Below are 10,744 nucleotides of genomic sequence, written 5' to 3' on the forward strand. Positions count from 1 at the left end.
CTAGCCATATGGGATCGGTTAAACATCTTTATGTTTAGTTGGCATGTTTAATCCCATCAACACCTTTTGTTCGCCATGCTTCGGTGACCCTAAGTTCATGGTTTCCAAATCAAGTCGTCCAACTTACACACACATGTGAGTTTACACACATGAGCGGTTAGGTGACCTTTATCCCACAAACATGGTAAACCCACCTCGAATATACAAGTTCCCTCAAATGTGGTTAGGTGACCTTTATCCCACAAGAAGAGTTCCCAAGTGTTTCGAGTGTTGTATAAAAGGATGGTGTTTGACTTGTTTTATAAAAGGGATTTTGAGTTTTCAAAAATTCTAGTTTAAAAAACTTTATGTACCATACATTTGCATGCATTCAAATCCTTGGTACTTTTGTGAAAACAAATTTTCAAGGTTCTTTTTAATAAAACCCATTTCATTGTAAAATCATTAATTTTTAATAACCTTTTATTAACCAATTTTAATGATTTTCAAAGAACCATTTTTAAGCTTGCTGTTGATTATTAGTTTGTTAAGCATGCATATCCATGTATCATCCAAACAATAAAATTAAGCAACCACACAAGCATAACATACATAATAATAGGTGCATAACCATAGCCAACTATTTTGACAACACTTGTTAGCCGAAACAAGTGTGCCAAAAGGTCCTTCTTAAGGGGTGAATATTGACACAAGTAATGCGTCGTTGAACTCCCACTTGATCCCGCATCCAAATGCTTCAAGTCTTCTTCTTGTGTTGTGATTTTTTCACATTCTTTGAGCATCCAAATGTCTTTTATATTCAGCTCCAAACTCCTTTGGACTTCAAAAATGTATTTTGACAACACTTCTAAACTGATTTACCTTCCCAGTAATCAGAATCGAAGATTGCTGCTACTTTGATTTCATTTCTATCGGCCTCTTTCTTCTTTCTATAATACAACTGATCGGTAAAGGAAGCTGTCCAAACTGATCGGCAAGAGAGCGCCACCCACCCCCTCACCACACTGCTTCCACTCGCAGACACTCACAGACTTTGGGGTTGAAGACTCCATAGTGTCTTTAACCTACTGGATTTATGGGAGAAACCTCCATATTGAAGCGCGCCTTTGAGGCTAAAACCTTGCCTATACATGTAAGCTTAGCGGGTAAAAGAGACCCGCTAGACAGCACTTTCCTTACCGTAAGGTAACTCGCTGCAATCCATTTCCAAAGTCTTCATATGCTCTTCAGATAGCTCCATCGAACTGCGATAGCTGCTAGTCTACCTATTCGTATTGGAACTATCCTACCTCCTATTTCTAAACCCAGAACTCAGATATTTGATTCTTAGATGACTGATCTACTAAAGGTAACTAACTTGATTAACCCGCTTCAAAGCAATATGCGGCTTCTACGCTATCAATAAAATACTAATCCGTTCAACAATTACGACCCCGCTATTACCTTTTCTCTAATAATCTTCATCAGGATAGCACACGCACACCGTATTACAACTAGGGTATAAAAAAGACCATCCAGCCCTCATCACAGAGAATAGGCTCATCACCAGGTCCAATAGACGTGAGCTGTCCTGCCAGACAGAGTTCTTCCAAGAGTGTATACCCAACATTATAGTCGAAGATAACTTTCTCATTCTCTCTAGTTGAAAAAAAACTTCATTATTGAATCGGTAAAATGCTACCCTCGGAAAACGTCCGACAAATACAGTCGTCCCGAACAGAGGAAAAACCCTCCGACATCAATTTCAAAGTGAATTTATCCAGTTGAGGCATCTTGATTGAGAATAAAGGATTCCCCCTAGGGGGTGGTAACGCGCTACTACTAAACTACTTATGTTAATTCTACTTACGCTAAAAATAAAAATCTAACAGAAGCCAGAAATCACACCGCATAGATGAAATGGAACAACAAATGAAGAAAACTTAAACGGATAAACAAGAATTCAAGCCTTTTTGAAGCTCGAAAAAAGCCGGAAAACTGTAAATGAAGCTTACATCACCTAACCTAAAAAAGATTTGTGCATATTTTGAAAAACAACCTAAATCTAAGACTACCCATCAATCATCCAACACAACCAACTATTCAGAAAAGAGAAATGAATTACAGAACTCAGTGAGTGAAATAATACGTGTTGGGTTTTAAACATGTTTATCAAAGTAATTTCATCCTTATGAAATAAAAACGTAGCGGAAAATATTATTTAAAACATGTTACTTGCACGATATAAAACCCATTTTATATGTAAAACCCAATACCCGGATCCATATACGAATATGCATGCTACCAAAAACACAACCATAGGGTGTTTAGAATGCTACCTTCCAAGGAGTAATGGATATGAAGAAGATGATGCTTCTTGAACGGTTGCCTTCAAGTGTAGAAGACCTCAAGCTTGTATACCCCAAGCCTTCCAACAAACACCTTATGTTTAGCTAGGATTTCTACACTTATGAACTCACTAAGATTTCCATCTAAATCAACCACCATGGCCGAAAATATGAAGGAAAGTTATGGAGTTCTTGCACTTGATTTACCAACTTGATAAACCTTTCTTGATCAACCACACCTTGGCCGATTTTAGGAGAGTAATTTTTCAAGTCTTACACTTGAAAATTATCTCCTCAAATGGCACTCCTTTGGCCGAAAATTGTAGAGCATTTTCTAGAGATTTTTCCAAGTTCATCTCTTCCATTTTTGTCATCTTAAAATGGTTATAAAAGATGAGAGAGAATTGCCACCACCATTGCCCAATCATGTGCCTTCTAACCATGCAAAATGAATGTAAGCTCATTGGACCAAAATGGTCTTGGAAAGACCACCCAATCAAGATGCATCTATCCATGCAATTTGCATGCAATGTGATTGGCCAAAACATTTAGGGAAGAGCACCCAATCAACACACATGCAAATGCATGAAATCTCATTGGACCAACAATTTTGGGAAGACCCCATGGGGGGTGGCGGCCTAGACTTTTAATTTTATATAAAAAAATCAAATTTCTTTTATAAAATAATTTATGTCTTGATTAATTTTATAACTTTTATAAAATTATAACATTATATGTTATAAGACTTATACAACTTTTATTATGTTATTTAACCCATTCAATAACAAAATAAAATATTCTCTCAAAATAAATTATCCATATAATTTATTAGTTTGTCAAGTGCAATTATTTAGAAAACCGATTTCTAAATATTATAAGTGTTAATATTTAATTGTTTGATCACAAATAAATATTATAAATGTTTGTCTAGCTTGTATTTGGGTATGACTCGACTTGGATCATAACGTACTACCCACATCAATTTAATATGTGTCTTGGGCATACAGAGTCCAACAATACGGCGATCCAAAATAATGGAATAAAAGACCTAGGAACGAGCAAGGAATCTTTTTAGCCCCAACGACAAATGAACCTAGGGGCGGGGCATTTTCAGGGAGTAGCCCGCTTCCCATTACTCCTTAGGGCAGTTCCTCGCACATCATTAAGGGAGCCATTGAAAGGTGACTAAAACACCAGAAACGGGGACTACCCGAGCTAATGATAGAGGCAAGAACACTTTCCGGCCAAGTCCCATTAATTAATCATAACGATATCGTGGAAATGCGGCACAGACCCATATATATAGAAACAGAAAAAGAATCACCTTGATACTAAACCGGATCGAGCCCGGGATCTTATTTGAAATGGGAAGATCTAGGATAGGCAGCCAACCTCCTGGAGAGAGCGATGTGCATGGACCAGGTGAGTAAGGATGCAGCTCCGTGGACCGCTCGTCGGGCCAGATAGGTGGTGGTATCACACCCTTCTCAAAGGAACCGTACGTGAGACTCTCGCGTCATACGGCTCCGTCCCGGAATCAGGACCCCCCTTTCCTTTGACCAACGGGTCCTCAGAACCAACCTGTCCTTCCTTTCTATTTCTCGGTAAGCGGTTTTTTTTATTTTTATTTTCATTCATTGATTGATTTAATTTAAGGTAGCTTTAGCTTACTTCCAAGTCCAAGCGCTAGCGGTAGAAGCTAGTCGTCAGAAGCGAACTTCCGGGTTGGGAATGAGCCAAAAAAGGTGAGCGCCCCTGTGCAAGCCTTATTGAAAACTAAAGCATGAAGGGAGAAGGTTGACTTTGAGAAAGAAGGTGCTTGTTGCCACTTTATTAGTAAGTTTACCTTAAGAAAGGCGAAAACTTGCTTGACTATGACTAAGAAGATAGAAAGGGCTTTTCTCGCTTAGTATTGCTTTGGCTGAGCCCTATCTTGCTGGCGCGGAAGCTACCGCAACTCAAAGAAAAAATGAAGGAATAAGACATTAGCATTAGAAAGAGTACAGAGGCATTCCGGGCTGACTACAATACAAGTCATGAGCGATAGCGAAGCCAAGCTGGATAGGCTTTTTATGTTGAACGCCCCAAAACTAGCTATCTTATAGCAGACAACTAAGGCAAGCCTACTCAACTAATCTCATAAGTTAAGTAAAGGCCGGTTTGCATCGCAACTAATAGAAAAAATGACTACTAGAATAGACTAGTAATTGAGTGCTCCTTGTTGTTCGGATCTTGACCGGGTCCGAGCTTCCCAAGCTCTATGCTGTTGGGGAACTCCGCAAGGGTCTTACCACCTTCTTTATTTACTATATTTGAGACTTTGGAGTACTTTGGGATTATATTCCGCGCCGAGGATTTGTGCTTGTGGGCCGGGGTGAATATTGCAGACCAGCGGATCTGGTGGTCGATAATCGTTCGGACTTGGTAAAGGTTGTGACAACTCATATTTTCGAACCCACTTTTGTGTAACGTTACATGATTATGTGAACTCTATTTGAATAACATGTTATACGTGCCTTGTGTGAAATTGTGAATGTTTGTTTATATGTTGCATGATCCGATCGTACATGACCCACTCGACTACACAAGCCCATTCGGTTTACACACATCCAACTCGAGACCATGGGGCGGCCCAAGTGAGGGTTCGGCCCATCCCCTAATCGTATACACTTTGAGATGTAGTAACTATCTCACACTTTTACCAAACATCCTAACACCCACAAACCCTAGAACACTCTCTCTCTCTCTCTCTCTCTCTCTCGATCGGAACCAAAGGCAGCCGAACATCCCTTTCCATCGAAGCTTTTGGATTCGGATCATCCTCTTCTCATCTCGGTTAGTATTAAGCTCGTCGATTGCATGTTTAATATGTATGATTATGAGATGATATTGTTATCTATTGGATTACATGATCTAGGGTTCTTGTTAGCATGATTTATTATTTTTTGGGTAAAGGGTTACCCCGGTGAATTTTATATATCATCAAAAAACAAAACAGGGTGTGACAAGAATTGGCACACACTACTAGACTTGGCATACCAAGTCTAGGCAGTCCAAAAACAAACACAACCAACTACAGAAACAACCCAGAACAACAAAACCAAAAACGGCCACAACTAAACTAGACAACTCAAGACTCTAGTTAATTCATTTAGCCTGGATCATTTAGCTGATTCTCTGTAGAGATCTTCCATTTCTCGAAAACTCTCCTGTTCCCCGGATTGCTGTCCTTTTTGAACCCCATCACTTTTAACCGGACCGTATGAAGTATCACCTGCGCCACCTGTTCGGGAGTTCGGCAATTTTGAGAAAATAATCGGTTGTTTCTCTCTTGCCAAATAAAATACGAAGATGCTGCTATAAGAATCTTGCAAATAACATGAACCAACGTCTTCGAATCAGCATATTGAGCCATCCATACCATAATAGAGCTCCATTGGTCAGACACACTATCCCAATCCACCATTGTCTTTACATTGTTCCAAATTTTAGACGCATAGGAACATTGAAAGAAAAGATGATCACGCGAGTCCCGGCCGTACCTGCAAAGAGGACAACACATTAACCTTAAGTTAGTTTCGCTTCCTGCTTCCCATGCCGCCAATCTGTCTTGCGTCTTTAGCTTATCTTTGCACACAAGCCACATATGAAACGAATGTCTCGGTATACATTGAGCGAACCACACCATGTTTGCCCACGAAACGATTCCATCCCTGTTGCGTATAGAATCCCACACCACCCCAGATCCGAAGCTACACTTGTTTCCTTCCCGATCCTTCCAACTGATTCTATCCTCCATATTTTGATCTAGAGTCGGAACCGGTAAGTTAATTAAAACCGGGTACAAGTCATTCCAAGCTTGAGGCCATTTCCATTGAGAGTGATCATCAATCAGATCCGCAACAGAAGACTGTAGGTTAAAACCTGCATTGGCAATGTGTCTCGGCGTAATAAAGGATCTAAGCGGGCTGTATTCACTCCAATTATCACTCCATGCATTTGTTTGAGTCCCACTTCGAATAGTAAACCAAACATGCGGTCGAACCAACTCACGAATGGAGAGGATTTTCCTCCACCCCCAGCTCATGTTTCCTCGACTCGGAATATCCCAAAAAGACTTGCCTTTCAGCTTATAAGAGTGAATCCAACTTACCCATAAAGATTTCCGTTTAGTGATAATACTCCATATATGATTGGTAATTAAAGCTTTATTGACATCGGCAATACTACGAATGCCTAAACCACCTTCCTTTTTGGGTAAACAAACATCCTTCCAAGCCACTTTCGCTCGAACTCTACTATCAGTTCCCGCATTCCATAAAAATCTTCGGATTCTTTTCTCTAGATCATGAATGATACGAACAGGAATAATAAAAACGGAGGCCCAGTATATGTGCATTGAGGAGAGGACCGAATTTATAAGTTGGAGCCGACCCGCAAATGACAGAGATTTATTCATCCAGCTCGTGATTTTATGTTCCAACCGATCAACAAGGATTTTGCAATCCTTAAAATTCAGCCTAGTGGTAATAAGCGGAACCCCAAGATACCGAACAGGAAGATTACCTTGTTGAAAAGGCATAACACTCAGAATCTGCTGACGAACCGATGGAGGAACGTTGCACATGAAAACCGTGCTCTTTGAAGGGCTCGGAACTAAGCCGGATATACTAGTGAACAACTCAAGAGCATTTTTAACCTTGTTAACCGAGCTGATGTCACCATTTACAAAGATAAACAAATCGTCCGCAAATGAGACGTTAATGATTTTCTGCTTAGCACAGTGAGCATGAAATTTAAACGAAGATTCCGCCGCCTTTTGAAGTAATAAAGAGAGCACCTCCATGATAAGCGTGAATAAGTAAGGCGACATGGGATCCCCTTGACGAAGGCCACGTTTCCCCGGGAAGTAACCGTGGATATCACCATTAATACTGACCGAATACGAAGCCGTGGTTACACATGTCATGATCCACTTAACCATCTTATTATGAAAACCAAACCGCTGAAGAACTATCTCCAAAAAACTCCAATTTACCGTGTCATAAGCTTTCTGAATATCAATCTTAAAAGCACATCTCGGAGGACCTCTATTTAAATGGTAGTTGTGCATGAGCTCTTGAGTGAGAAGGATATTATCAGATATTTTCCTACCCGGCACAAAGGCGGATTGGTTAATCCCCACAAGCGACTCCAGGCTACCCTTTATTCTATCCGTAATAATCTTACTTATGCACTTGTACAGAACATTGCAACAAGAGATTGGACGATAGTCCAAAACTGAATCCGCCGTATCTTTCTTAGGAATCAATGCCAGAATCGCATGATTTATTTGTTTCAACAGTTGACCATTATCAAAGAAATCCAACACCGCATTAGTAACCTCGTCACCCACAATATCCCATGCATGCTTAAAAAACGCTGAAGTGTACCCATCAGGGCCTGGGGCTTTATTTTCACTAATGCTAAACATAGCCTGCTTAACCTCCTCACGGGTAACCTGACGCACCATATAACCCGCAACATTAGCCGAGAGAACATTGGTGAAGACATCCTCCAAGCTTACCGATTCAACCGGGTATTCCACACCCAAAAAATTAGAATAATGAGAAACCAACGCATTCACAACACCATCTCCATCATACCGATTACCCGAAGCATCCAGAATACTATGAATTTTACATCTTGCATTCCTGCTTTTCACCATATTATGAAAGAAACTTGTATTCGAATCACCAGCACATAACCATTCCACCTTAGACTTTTGTTTCAGAAAGCTCTCCTCATCATATGCCGCTGATTGAAACTCATGAAGACATTGAACCTCCATTTGCCGTAAACTAGCATCAAGAGGGTCTTTATCAATCATCATCTGGATGTCGTCCAATTTTTTCCTCAACTCAGTCACCTTTGTATGGAGATTCCCCTGATCAAACAAAATTCTTCTCATATACGGCTTAAGGTTCCTTAGTTTCTTCATAACCGAAAACATATGAACACCATCAATGCTCTTCGACCATTCCTGAACCACATACTTTCTAAACTCAGGTTTAGCGGTAATAAAGTTAGGAAACTTGAACGGTTTAGCCCGTTTAGCCACACTATTGTTCGTCTTTAAAATGCATGGAGAGTGATCAGACACTCTATACGGCTGGAACAAGGCATAAGCGTCTGGAAAACTCTCGAGGAACTTAAGATTACCCATTACTCGATCGATCTTTTTCAAGAGTCCGATGCCATTTTTTGGTTTTTGGGTCCAAGTATAGTGAAGGCCGTGGCCTTTGATATCAAGCAGCTCCACCTTCTGGATACAATCATTAAACTCCCTCATACTAATAGTATGCTTCGACGGCCCATAAAGCGAGTCTTCATGATAAAGAGTGGTGTTAAAATCCCCCATCACGAACCAGGGCTTATCATAACACAGACTATTATGCTTACAAAGATCATCCCATAGGGCCCTCCGTTCCTGATACTTATTTTCGGCATACACAAACGAACCAAAGAGAACTTTCCCATTAGCCTTGAAAATCAATTGAACATGTATGACTTGGTCCGATTGAGCCAAGACCATAAGATCTACTGAATCCGTATCCCAACCCAAGATAATTCTAGTGCCTCGACTACATTGACCACCATTTGAAGTCCAATTCCATTTTCTAAACACATTTTTGCAAACTTTAACCAGTTTCGTAACATCAACATGAGACTCTAAGATAGCACAAACTTTTAAATTATTTTCAGCTACTAGAACACGAACCTCACTTTGTTTCAGGGGACGGTTCAATCCCCTTATGTTCCAGGACATAATACTATCCATTCAAACCGATGTGACCGGGAGTGCTTGCCCCCTCAGCTTGAGTATCCTGATTCGCATTCCTCATAAATTTTGACATCTCCGTTGGAATCTCGTCTAAAATCTCGTCTATTTCATGCACCGTATCACCACCTTTTTTATCCTTGTTATGTGAATTACCCGGTCTACTCTCATATCCATCCCCCTCTGCTGAATCAAGGACATCAAAGGCATTCGAAATTTTTACATTGAATGTACCCGACCCTTTTGCGCCTGAAGAAGTTGACACAGCATTTTCTATTTTATCCTCCTTTGTGCCCGATGTACTTGCCCCAATCGTATTCAGCTTGGGCCGATAAATCACTTTGGGTTTTTGTTTCTTTTGCAGATATGACCGCTTCGCTACCCTCCTCCTATCCGTAACAAATCCTTCATCATCAACGACTACCTGTTTAAGTTTACCCCTATCCACCTTACTGCACGTATTCTCATCATGCCCAAATAAACAACATGTCGCACACCGAAGGGGTTTCCATTCATATTCAACCTTTACACGTTCAGTTATATACCCCTCCTCATCCATCTTTGGAATAGCTAGGATAATATGGTCTTTAAGATCTTTATCCGCACTGACTTCAATCATGGCTCGCGCATAACTACTCCTACCCCAATTCTCAACACACATATCAGCAGTGTAAGAATCCAATCTTTTTGGAACCCCTAGTTTGGATGCTAGCAGACTCAAACCATCACCCGTGTACACTGAAATTGGAACGTTGTGCAACTTAACCCATACTGGAACATTTTTAATCCCATCTTTCTTTAGACTAACCTTAGGCGACCACACATTCAAAAATAAAGGAACTTTACGAATAAGCCATGGCCCTCCTTCCAACACCTTCGTCATACCATCTTTAGAATCAAATTTAAAGAAAAAGAATCCATCTGAGTTCATCATGAGTTTAACAAATCCATACTTGGCCCAGACATTCTTTGCATAATATTCAACTACTGGAAACGGTAATCTATTTCCAAGAAAGTAACCATATAACACGTTCTCAAACTTATCTTGAACCTGCTTGACAACTTCTTTAGGAATAACAATGTCCGCACCCTCCCTTGTCTCAACTGGTTCCATAAGTCTGAAATTTACCTCTGTTTTCCTCCGATTTGACTGCACTTTTTCAGCATACGAGACTGGTTCTTCTGCCTTATAAGTATCCCAAAAAGGCTCATCATGCACAGTATCAGGTTGACCCGTAGCAGCCCTCGACGACGATCCTCCAGCAGCAAACATATTCTCCACAGGTAAAGATATTGCCTCCAACCCATCAAGGATCGATGGATTATTCGTGGAATATAATCCCCTCCTTGGCAGCAATGTATTACCTTCAATGTTTGTGACCCGTAATCCAATTCCACGTATCGGAGCAGTGCCTGGCGTTGAACCCGGAGTTGCATCAGCGTTTTCATTAGCCACCTGAAAACCCTTATTAGGGTTTAACGAGGCGCTCAATATATCCGGCGGTTTAACAAGTCTAGCATCCATATCCGATTGCTTGAACTGCTTAGAATCCATGACAAACAAGATCTAGAACCATGCAACGTGCAAAAAAGAAAG

The sequence above is a fragment of the Helianthus annuus genome, chromosome 10 (assembly GCF_002127325.2).
Source record: "Helianthus annuus cultivar XRQ/B chromosome 10, HanXRQr2.0-SUNRISE, whole genome shotgun sequence".
NCBI classification, from domain to species: domain Eukaryota; kingdom Viridiplantae; phylum Streptophyta; class Magnoliopsida; order Asterales; family Asteraceae; genus Helianthus; species Helianthus annuus.